Genomic DNA, 13,197 nt, shown 5'->3' with positions numbered 1-13,197 from the left:
TCTCTTAAACTTAACTCAAAGCCAGAGCCTAGTGTGGGATGTAAAATAATGAGGAGTTAGGGGGAAAATCTTTCCACAAAATTACTGTGGTCTGAAATGCTGTGCATTGTACCATACTGACTGGGCAGAGAGGCAGAAAGGAAGTTGGTAAAGCAGTTATTCTCCAGCACTCTTGCTCAATGGACACCACTGTATAGAGACATATGATTTTGTCAGTCAGAATGACTTCCTGCTATTGATTTAACGTTCATGGTATTTTAGGACATTTTTTTTAGACATTAATGGTAAATCAGAATATGAATTTATTCCTAATTATATTCTGCAAGCACTTGCAGCTGTCCTCATGTCTTCAACCTTATGATATTAATCTCAAACCACTCAGTCGAAAATGTTTGACCTGATGAGAATTTATATGTTGTCTTAAATGAACTACGGTTTATAAAATAATATGTGCTGTGTACATCTGAAAAATAATCAAAATTATTTAAGCATAGGAAATTTATAGTTCTGGCTCAGCTGTCATCATCTGACATCTGGGTTCACAACCTGATATATTTTGTAGCTTAGCTGACTAACTGATTTAATAGCATGTTTTCAAATTGCCAGCTGAAAAACTAATTTTGGCAGAAGGAGTGGCCAGATATATTCCTCACTGTCCTCAGGCTGAACTAGGTTAGTAAGGACTACAAGTATCTTCATAAATATTTTACGACGTCTACATTTTGGTATTGATGTAAAATATTGGAAGAGAGCTTGTTCAGCTTCATCATGATTTATACTGAATAGGGTAAATAATAATAATTTAAAAAATCCTTACTTTAAATAACAAGCCATTTTTCTCTTATTTCTGTAATATCTTCCTTTTTGACTGACCAAGGCTTGTTAATATCAGCATTCCTCTCATCTTCATATAGAAACTGAAGCTGGATCAGTGACCACATAACTGACAGTTGCTTTTGTTTTTAGCAATGAAAATACTTTTATCATGGGTGATAATTCTACCCATGTGGCTTTAACTTTAGGAGGAAATGAACTACAGAAGTAGTATTGTTCAAACAAAAAGGGAGTACTCTGCACTTGTTGCTTTTTATCGGCTGTTCTGATCAGTCTCCTCTGTCCCAAATTTAAATGTTAGCTTACAACTGGAGAGAGATGTGTCCATATTCTTGATTCAGCCATCTCTTTAATGAAGCTCATTTATCTATTGAACTTTGGAGGATTACTATCCAAACTTATTAAAAATCTGCCGTTTTGCTTTATCTCAAAAGATGTTCACTGGCAATTTATTGAAAAGAGTGCAATATAGAAATCAAACTAATCAATGTTCATTTGTGTCTCATGTCTACAGGATAGAAGAATCATAGGTTGGCTTTTGAGTTTAAGTTAAATTGAGTATTGAAGGAAGAAGAATAACCACAAAGCAGCACAAGCACATGAACTTGCACACACACATAACGCATAAACGCAATCCAAAAGTGCCACCAACAGCAACAGCACAGAAAACCATCTTGCTATTCTAAATGTTGAACTGGGAAACTCCAAGTGAAAATCTATTACATTTTTATTTTCTTACTTTTTCAAATCTGGCTTGCACATGCCGGTTTGGATTTTTTTGTACTGAAATTTAAGAGGGTTTTAAAATTATTGTTGCTAGAAAAAAATATGTGGCAATGTGGAGAGAGAGCTCCTCATCTATGTTTTACTATAGAAAACCTCAGCCCTACTTGCTCCAGTCACAGCTAATCAGCAAAGTTTTATGAGTACATTCATTTTGAAGTTCTATTTTAGTAGAAAGAACTTAAGGATGTTCTAAATAAGTGGTGTATGGGAAAGTGTTCTGCTCATTCACCAAATCTAGTCCTTAATTTCTCATGTGCAGCTGTCTTTGTTCTTATTTATAGCAAACATGGGATCTAGGCCACAGAATTTGATTTTATTTCATTCAAGTAATCATTTGGCTGTTCTGTGTCTATAATCGGATGGATTAGTATTCCTTGGCTTTGCTCTTCAAATCTGATAGAAACCAAAGTTGTTGTATTAAACGGATTTCTTGCCTGCTCTGTAATTTGTAGAGAAGGCCAAAAACATCCACAAACAATTCCCTTTACTTTTCCTTTCCACAGCCTGCATTGGCACATATTGCAGGTGTGACTCTGGGTCAAAAGTTGTTCTTTTATAACCTATTTGAATAACTTTGCCACATGATAAGAACACCTTCTCTTGTTCCAGTAAAAATTATTGGGGGGGAGAGGGAGATAGATAAAGCTCTTATAGAATTACAGAATGGCCTGGGATGAAAAGGACCACAATGATCATGTAGTTTCAACCCCAGTGCCACGTGCAGGGTCACCAACCAGCAGACCAGGCTGCCCAGAGCCACATTCAGCCTGGCCTTGAATGCCTCCAGGGATGGGGCATCCACAACTTCTTTGGGCAACCTGTGCCAGTGTGTCACCACCCTCTGAGTGGTATCTTTGTATTGTCTTTGGAAAACTATGATTGGGATGTGAAATTAAGGATAATCCAGCTACTGAAACATCTCATGGAATACGAGGTCTGTAGGCTTTTCTATTTGAAAGACAGTTTTATTACTCAGACTTGGTTTTTTTTTTCTGTTTTTTTGTTTTGTGCTTGTGATTTTTCTTAATATTATGTCACTGAAATAAGCATATGAACATATGTATATAAAATAATCCAGTTTAATTACAAAACTTTACTTCATTAAAAATGACTATTGTCTTTTCATGGATAACCAGGCAACTAAAATAAGTTTATTTAAAAATTACTGTTAAAGAGCTTTTTTTCCAGTGTTTTAACTATTCTACCACACCTTAAAAACAGGCATACAAAATTTAGGGCAGTGAAAAAAAAAAAAAAAGACTCAAGTATGGTTCTTGGTGCACTCTATTTTGCTACAGGAGGTAATCACTTCAAGACCAAAAGCAGGTACTGGATGGAGGCCATATGGATATTTCTAACATTATATTGCACTGGGAAGGGGGATGGATGAGATGCTGTGACAGTCTGGAAGGTTTTTATCTGAATGTTTAGGTGGTAAACGTGTTTTAAGATTGTTTAGATTAGATATATGCATGTAGGAAGACAAATCTCCTTAAAACACCTCTGAATTGTGCTTTGTTGGAACTGATGTTTCTTCCTAGGTTTATTTTCTGTGGCAGATTCATGCTGTTGCTGGTAGAGATGACGTTAAGAGATTGTTGCAGATGTCTCATCTCAAACCTATATTCTGTCAAACAGTAACTGAAATTTCTTTTCTGTTCCCTGTGGCTAAAAGAAGACAAAGAATTCTCTAATTGAGGAAACTGAACTTCATCTTTCTAATGTCAGAGCTCACACTATACTAACCTCACAGTTGTTTCCAAACTGTGTGCCAAGTAATTGGAGGATAGAACTGAAACAACAGATCTGGGCATGCAATTCCACTCTTCCTCCCCTTTAAGAATACAAGCTGACCACAAACAATATGTTTTTTAAAACAATGGATAAATATGTAATATATCTTCATCTATTAACTGTTACTTCAAACACAAGCATGTAACCATTAGAAGAAGGAACAGGAAACTCCTCTTTTCCATGAATCGCACAGCTGATCAGCACATCTTTGTTACAAATATAAATTTAATATATTAAGAAATGTTTTTCATCAACAATAGCTATGTATTCCAAACCTACTAAAAATGCTAGCTTTTATGAAGTGTAGATGCTGAAAATATAGAAATGTCATGAATCTTTTGCTACTGCTTTATGATCAGAATTGTACCAGAACAGGACGAGAGGAAAAGTAAGTTGGGGACAATCTTACTCTATATTTTATGGTATTATCATTCTAAAATATGATACAGAACTGCAATTCATTCTTAGAGATAGAAAAAAAAGAAGTCATCTTATTTTTTCTGAAGTTTTCCATTGTTGGACCAGTGTGTGTTAGTGAAGCGTGAACTGGTGTCAGTTAGGCTTTTAATTAACTGCTAGTGACATATATACTTAACATTTCTGTCACAAAGCAGTCAGTTCAATTTTGTAGAACAAATTATTACAATTTCAGTGCTAAGAAAAATCGGAATGCTTAGATATCCATTGATCCCAGCTTATTCATTTTAAAACAAAGTTGGTTTAGGTTGCATAGTATCCTAGATGTTTACACAATTTTAGAAGTATTTACTCCATAGTACTTTTGACTGCAGAGCCTTTCTCGTGCTCATTTGCTGTACTGCCTGCCCAATGCAGAATTATATGCAAGACTTTGTCTATAATGTAGGCATATTCTTATTGGTAGATGGAGAAGAGTATGAGTAGGGTGGCTGGTCTAATGTTAGGAATACTAGGTCCTTGACAAAGATTCTAAAGAGCACTAGACCCAAGAAGGACCTGCCATGTATACTTTGTTATACTTTTGTATAATTTGTCACCGTCTTTCACCTGGACACAGAACCATTGCCTGCAACCCAATGGCTGTGACCATTCAACCAATTCTTTATCTACTAAACAGTCCATTCTTCAAATCTATATCTTTCCAGTGTAGAGAGAAGGCTGTGGTGTGGCATCATATCAAGTACCTCACAGAAGTCCAGACAGATAATATCAGTTGCTCCTCCTTTGTTCACTCCACTCCGTCATAGAAGGCTACCATATTGGTCAGGCATGATCTGCCTTTGGAAAAGCCAATGCTGGCTGTGTCAGATCACCGTCTTGCCTTGCATGCTTCGTGGAAGATTGAATCTGTGATCTTCCAAGACACAGACACGAGGCTCACCATTCTGTAGTTTCCCAGGTCTTCTTTTCTCCCTTTCTGGAATATGGGAGTGATGTTTCCTTTTTTCCAGTCACCAGGGACTCCACCTGGCAACCATGACTTTTCAGATACAATGAAGATAGGTTTGGCAACCACATCAGATGGTTCCTTCACAATCCTGGGATGTGTGTTGTCAGATCCCATAGAGCTGTATATGTTCAGTTGCATCAAGTGTTTTTAGACTTGCTCTTCTCTTTATAGTAGGAGAGAGATTTTGCTCCTCTAATACCCACCTAGAGAAAGAAGGAAAAAATGAACAAAAGAAATAAGAATAATGTATGAATGACAGCAATGTAAGTTCCAACTAGGGCTGGATTATCCATGCTTAGATTACATGTGTTTGGTTTTCTGTATTTTTTCATTTTCTTTCCCCCTTAAAATATGTAGTATTTGCCGAAATTAACTTGTCCATTTGGGACTTATTTTGCATATAAACCAGAACTTGTTCTAAACATGGATGTAATTCACTGATTTATGGAAAAGCAACTCTGCTGAGCTCCCTCCCAGCACATATTGTGTGCAAACTGTGTGGGAACAAATGAGTTTAGACTCATGGATATAGTTTTTGTGTTAAGACCTAACAAGTAAGCAAATGTGAAGCCCAAACAGTAATTTTTTAGCCTTCCAGGTATTCAGAGCCTTCTAGGCATCCTAAAACAACAAACCAACTGGAAAATGATGATGTCACAGTGAATAGTATTATTTGGAGATGAGTTTGAGGTATTTTTAATTTACTTCCTCAATTTATCCTTATTGCTTTAAAACAATAACAACTCCAACCCTGAGGCATGTGTAACTCTCCACCTGCAGACAAACATAATTTATCTGTCTTTAATTCTATCTGCAGCCCAACTCATAGATTCTTTCTTTTTGTCTCTCTTTTTATAAACCTTTCTTGATGGTGGTTTGTTTTTTAATAATACTGAAGTGTTTCATATTTTTTTCAGGTAAATTTAGCCTGAATTGTGCTGTGGTCTTTAAAGTTATCCATCAGCAGTGATATGTGTCAATTATGATGCACTGAATTGACAGTAACTATAGTTTACATAGTTTGTTGTTTAATCTTCTCTGTTCCATTAATTATTCAGGTATTTGATTCCACCCCATCCTGTTCTTTTTTTGTTGTTGTTGTTGTGTATGAGGTTCTGTAGAAATATCACAGATTGTTATACTCACGGTAACAGGAGTTGCTTTATCCATAAATGCAGAGCAAGTTCTGTATTCCCTTTGCTTACAATTTCAATCTTCTCTCTATGTTCTTATCTCATTCAGGGTTTTTTTGTGCCATCTTCTCCTTTTTACTTTTAGATCTTCTCTTGCTGGACCTCACTGAATCTCATGCCCGTGAGCTCTACTGGCACAGTGTCAGTAAGCCATATTGCATTCTTTTTCTTTCTGAGACTTGTTCTCCTGCCTGGGTTCTTATCTTCCTATCAGATAGAAACCGTTTTCTCATTCTTGGCTCTATCCAGTGGATCTGATTACTAGATGTGTGCTCTTATTTTCACTCATCTAGCTGCATTTATGGCTGTGCAGCAGGAACTTCTGTGTGGTTTTTAAGACATCATCTTCTTGACTGGTGAAAGGGAAAGAAAAAGGGAGAGAATGGTTGTTTGTTTGCTTTTTTATCTCAAGAATGTGCAGTTATCTGGAACAAAACAATCACTCTGTTTGTGTTAACCTCGCTAAGGTGTTGGATATGCATCTTTATTAACCTCTTAATACCATGACTGACAGGTAAAACCATTTCCAGACAATATGGTTTATTCAGTATTTTACTGGAACATTTATTGTACACTGTGGTTGATGTGAGAAGCATGGTGGATAAAGTCAATTACTACTGCAGCACAAAATGGATCCATGTTAGTTTTTTTTCTTCTTTGCTTTCACTTAAGGTGAAAATGATTTCTGGCTCCCTATTAGCTACGTCATGTCAGGAAAAGCCAAGTGTTATACCTTTTCATCTTGTTTCCTGGCTTTCCAGTGTTACAATGAAATCTCTCAGACATTAATGTAACACTTGAAAATGTACTGCTATTCAGAGTCCAAAAAATAAAGAATCACATTCCAGTGGATATCATTTATTATCAACAGAAGAGTAAAAATTCAACAAAAGTAGTGATGCTATCCTTGTATCTTGCACTTCGCCTCAGCTGGTTTGAGTTACTTTCATCACTCATGTGAGAGATTTAATGGCTGAAAGCATTTTGTGGTATTTGTTAGAAATGTAATCTAAACTGCTGTAATAGAGGAACACCTGATCAGCTTGTCAGTGACAAGAGACTGGCTGTTTCAGTTTTGAACTCAGCTTTGACTTTCCAGCATGAGAAAACAAATCCCTTGTTGGTATTGCAGACACCAGGGTACAGCTCTCTAAACATTGGTGCAATGGGATGTGACACTGGAGAGGTCACAGTTTGTGGCCAGACAAGACATGCAGTGTTTTGAAGCTGAGCTATGCAAATTTCCACACCAAAAGGCTGTGAAGCGTTTTCCCTGAGAGGTACATAATACAACTGTTGACGTGTCATAGATATAATCTGTCAATAATTAAGGGAACGAAGCTTTACAAGCTTACTATCCATTGCTTTATTTATTTGTGTTTGTCACGTTGAGTCGCTCCGTTTTCCTGCAAATGGCAAAAATGCGTCTTGTAAAGACTCACTTTTAGCCAGCTACACTTGCTTTTGAAATTTTATCTGGTGGCTACTACTAAGTACAGAAAGATATATCCAACATTCTTTTACTTCTTTACGTACATTTCACGGTACTTTTTTGAGGAACATGGAGAATTTCTGGTACATTGAGTAAAGTGTGTTGGGGTGTGGAGGAGGAAAGAGGAGAAACAAACAAAAAAGGGATGGAGTGCTTTTGAGAGAAGTGATTACTTCAGCTTTTGGAATTTGAGGAAATATGATTCTTTCTTGAATTTGGAATATCAGCTATGGGAGCAGCTATGCCAAAGCACTAGTTCTTATGCATGTTCTTCTGTAGAAAATGTTATGCATGTACACAAAGACAGTAAATAATAATGTGAGCTTGGGAATACACATGCTTTTACCATACAGCAGTACCCACTGGTGGTTACTCAGTCTTTAATCTTTTCGTTGGACATAAACAAGAACATTTATTGCAGTGTTATCATTCTTTATATTTTTAATTGGAAATACATAGCAGGCTAATGATGGAAGAAAATAATTTGCATCATATAAGTAATTAGCAAGATCAGATATTTATGGAAATTATTCTAATTTTTGCGTATGACAGAAAAGAGTGTTAATAACAATGTATAAATCTTGTACTCCTGGATGACTTTAGTATTTCTTATTAGCAAGAAAGTATCTTCATTAAAAAAAATGCTTGCACCTTTAGAAATAATACACTTAAAATCAACAGCAGTATTAGTGCTCATTACCTAATATCGTTAGTGTAGCTGGTCAATGGCACTGAGGATGTATTTTTTGGATTAATTCAGGATAGTACAAGGAATAGTCATATTAAGCAGAATTAAGTCTTTGTAAAGATTTAATGTAACTAAAATTGAGTTTTGCCATACCAAGTTTGAGGGGACCAAAATCAGACATCTGTAGCCTCTGAAAAGCAGGATAAAAAGAAAATCTTCGGGGATTATGCTGAATAAAATGGAGGATATATACTTTCCCCTTCCTTTAAGGAGTTAAAAAGAAAAATGCTGCTAGGTAACATAAGGGAAGATAGCCACTGATTATGCTGCATGCTGTGCTAATTTTGTGAGGCACTGATGTTCATCTAAAGAGGTGTACATACTGCAGCCAGTTATAGGTGCAGATACTGCATAGTAATATAACAGACATCAGTGAATTACTCTGACTTTAAGATGGGATGGTATGTTTCACCTCTGCAATTTATACATTTATAATACATTCACACTGTATAATCAATGAATATATAGGTGCTATAATTAAGAAATATACAAGAGAGTATACAAGAGAGTTTGGCTAAGCAGGTTATTACACCAAAAAGAATAGACAGAGGGATTACCCTTGTTCTGGACTTGCTGGAAAACTCCAAAGGGAAGGATCTCCAGAAGGATCTCTTCCTTACTGGTAGTCAGCACTTAAATGCGTCTATGAGAGGTGCAGCCAGGCTCCACCCCTTCCGGCAGCACAGGAGAATTGCCTTCACCTGTGCTCCTGTGGCTGACTCATGGCTCGCCTCAGGTGGTCAATCAGAGGTTCAGGCCATGACTCAGCAGTTCCCATACACACATACATCTTCTTCATTTAGTCTTTATTCAAGTGGTTTTTTTGGTCATAATATGCCTAGAGATTTCACATCTGAATGCATATTCTGTAGCAGAGAGGCTAGTCCGGATGTGTTAGTACTTAGCTGAAAGAGTTATAACAGAGGATGTCGATTTGCAGTGCAATGGCATTTGGGAGCAGGCAAGATAATAGCATGGTTGTGCTTCTCTTACCAATCACCATAATACTACTTTTCACATCTTCTGAACAGGTTTATAGAGCTATGAAATTTCATTTTTCTCCAACACTATGAGGCAGGTTAGGACATTGTCTTGCCTAGAAAAATGTTTTATTTCTCAACAAAAAATTTTGATAGCATCTCAACAGCATGGAATTTCTGCTAGTAACTCTTGTTAAGTTTCTCTTGGTACCTGTCATCCTGAGCATTCAAAGCATAGTGTTAATTGCATCCTTGTTGCCATATGGATTTATGCTGTTCCTTTCCCTTTTTTTCCTTCTACTGATAGAATGATTAATGCAAACTATTTCTTGCATGTTTTGAAGACTGCTCTTTTTTGATTATTTTCTTTCTAAAATTACATTGCAACACAAACCACTAAATTTTTGAGCATAAAAGCTCACATATTATTTCATAGTCATATCAAAGGCTTAACTTAAAGCTAAATCATGAAGTGTTGACAAGAACGTAAGTAACATGAACTAGTTCTTGAATTTTGTGAGCTTTTATAACATTCTTTGTATATTTTTTTTTTGTCCAAGAAGTTAGGACAACCTGAAAGTTTTCCATAGTGGAAAATGGAACTAAAGCCAACTATGTTAAATTATCTGGTGTTTTTGCTCACTTGAATGTTCTGGGAGGGCTGACACTTAAATTGCATACAGCAAATAATTCTATGCCTGCTGTAGAGTGATGGCATTAAGTGATATCTCAAATAGACTTGAATGCCCAACAGGCTAAGATAGCATTGCCATCATTTTAGACGTCTATCCTGCCACTGCTTCTCTTTCAACCTCTTATTAACCTCGCTGGTTGGAAGTATAGGGGTAAAGTCAAATTCAGAATAATTATGTCCTAGCATAATGTTGTATGTTTTCATAGCATTGTATAGATGTATGTTTTCATAGCATTGCATAGCTAAATCCCTAAACAGCTCCCACTGATAGTAATAGGAATCCCACAGTGAAATCCCAGAATGGTGCCTTGACCATGTATGTATCTTTCACTTCCTTCAGCTATCTCCCAAATCTGGTTTCAAGAAGAGGGATAAGAGGTCTTCATTGAAACAAAACAACCAAGCAAGGGAAGAATTAACAAAGGCATTGTGTCCCAGGTGATCTGATCCATTTGGTTATGGAAGGCCTTGTGGTATGCAAGTCCTTTCCTTTAATATGAGAAGATATATTTTATAGAAATGTAGCAACGAAAGCTAATGGTGTCATGAATGTTTCTCCTTTACTGTTTGTGTTAGAAGAGCCATCTGTCTCTTCTTGTATTATGCTTCAAGTGTTGTTCACTGAAAAGAAGAAGGAATTTTATAGATTGTAGGATTAGCTCTCCTTTCATACAGAGTTTTACTTATTTCCAGATGGTTCACTTGTTTGAGCTGTTTCACAAGATTTTGGAGTTACCATAGTTCTAGGCATTTGCAAAATTCACATCCTGTCATTTTTTTTTGAATCTTACTAAATTATTATTATCACTTTTTGTGATAATAAGCATCCATGTCTATAATAATATGTAACCAAAAAATTTTGGTGTTGTTGGTATAAAGCACATCATCATTCATACATTATTATCTCCTACATTACATACAGGAGACATTAAATTAAAATTGATGTCAATACTTAACAAGAATGTGGCTACTGATAATTTTGCAAACAAGACTGCCTTTTTTAACTTAAGATATAAAATGAGCTTCTAGTAACTTCAGTTATGAAAAAACAAGCACACACACACCAAAATGCCAAACAACGTAACCTGTTAAACAAACAAACAGAAACAACCAAACCAGTTAGTGTCATATGTAACTTTAGGCTGCATTCTATAGCTTTTGATTTTCTAAGAAAAAAAACCTGCCAGATTGCAGAATTAATGTTATATCAGCTTGATACAGGAGTTGTACGGATGCTTGGGGATTTAGATTATGTGCCTACTCAAATTTTGCTCCTTTGCATTCTTACTGGTACTTATTTTCTGAAAGTGAGTTAATGTCTTCCTTTGTTTTTTTATACACAACATATGTTTCTTGTACATTGTATTTTATACAAGCATAATGAAAATCAATCAAAATTTAACGTGCTTTAAGTCTGAGTAACACCAAATTGCATTGTTAAATTTTATTTATGTAATTCTCATATAGTGTAAGTTATGCTGATTCCTCTTTTTTTCCATTATATCTATTCACCAGTAGGGGAATTTAGGAGATGAGGTTTTCATTTCCAGTTCTTACCTTTATCAGCTTTGTATCTCTGGGATTAAAGTCCAATATTTCAAATTAGAGAAGTAACAGCCATACTTTTCATGACCATTTTGAAGATAATTGCATTAATACTGGTTTAATGCTCGACAAATACATTAAGATAAATTATTTATACAGTTAACTTTTTTTTTTTTTTCCCAGACTCCTACATAAATTACCAAAGCTTTTCTGAAAAACAGGAATAGAGTAATGTATGGAGGAACATTTTCACTGTTTTCTCTACTTCAGTGTTTGCTTGAGCATTTAGCTTTTCTTTTGCATAAAAGCTGTTACGTTAGTCAGAATGAAGGAAGCAGCTTTGTCTCAAAATGATTCATGCTGGCCACATTATAGTCCCTCTGCACATCTTATTTCAATCTCCTTTGACTTTATTTATTCTTAGGACAAGTTACTGATCCTCAGAAATAGAAATAACTAGACTGGAAATTACTTTTGAAGCATGCCACCACTTGCAAGCTGGCTCATTGTCTCTTCAGGCAGGCTCCTGACAGCTGTAAGTGGCACCAATGAGTAGACATATATTTTTGCCCCCAGAGCAGACTGTTACTGATCACAGGCACAGATTTGGGTTTCTCAGGCAATCTCCAACGTGCAGAATCAGTTTCTGATAACGCTGTTCATCAAGAGCTTTGCACGTTGACCATGCTTCAATGTGTCAACTGTTGATAATACCTCAGATGATTGGTCATCCTTTTGCATAACTAATCTGATTGTGACAGCTTCCCTTTTCTAGCTAAGTCCTTTAGGAAAGCAAGTAATGCAACGTTAACACTTGTCATGTGTGTTCCTCCTTACTTTCAGTTAAAATAAAGAAATTAAAAAAAAAAAAAAACAAGCCAAGCCGTCTAAAGAGTTGTGGGGATTTGCAGACAACCGTGAATTTCACAGCACCTGTTGTCTGGTCCATAGTCTCTGACAAAGCAGACTCCTAGCTCTGCAGCAGGACTTCACCTTTTTTGTCTGGAGACTAAGATGAAAGCAGTCATGTGCCTATGCATCAGGGATTTCCTTTGCGTGTGTAGAGAAGCCCACTCACAGGAAGAGCTGGCACAGGCACTGTGTATTGAAGCTCAACATCCCTCTTTTGGGAGGGGTGCATTTATGTCGTGTGCCTCCTGCATTAAATCCAGGGAACATTATGAAATAACTTGGTCACTGGATTTCGGCATCACGTAGGTATGGTAAATCAAGGAGCACGCTATGATACAGGCTGTGGCAGTGAACGTTGCAGGGAAGGTTGCTACTGTGTTGAGTGCACAGTTTGACTTGGGAATAGTCCAAATCTTTTCACAATTATCAATACATTTCAAACAGCAGCTTACACTGAATGCACACATATTTATACCAGGAAACCTGTAATTTGTTAATCCTAGCTATTAAAGTAATACATAGGGTTCTTTGATTGATGTTTGGCTCTGCTTCCTGGGAATTATGCAAAGGGAAAAGACCTAATGTAAATGGTACTCAAGTTTTCTCCATTATATAGAGGAAGTGTTTAGATATCTTCATCTGGATATTCTCCTGGCTACATGTCTGTGGCTGCATTGATAGTCTTTTTTGTCCTTCACCAGTTAAAGTAGGCATTACAGGAATTGTTCCTTTCCCCGGTAACCTGCCTGTGGGGAGGAGCTGAAAAGGCTGCAGTGCAGTCGTGTTAACT

Source organism: Tetrao urogallus (genome assembly GCF_951394365.1).
Source record: "Tetrao urogallus genome assembly, chromosome: 1".
NCBI classification, from domain to species: domain Eukaryota; kingdom Metazoa; phylum Chordata; class Aves; order Galliformes; family Phasianidae; genus Tetrao; species Tetrao urogallus.
The sequence above is the reverse complement of the archived record's forward strand: the minus strand, read 5'-3'. Positions refer to the sequence as shown.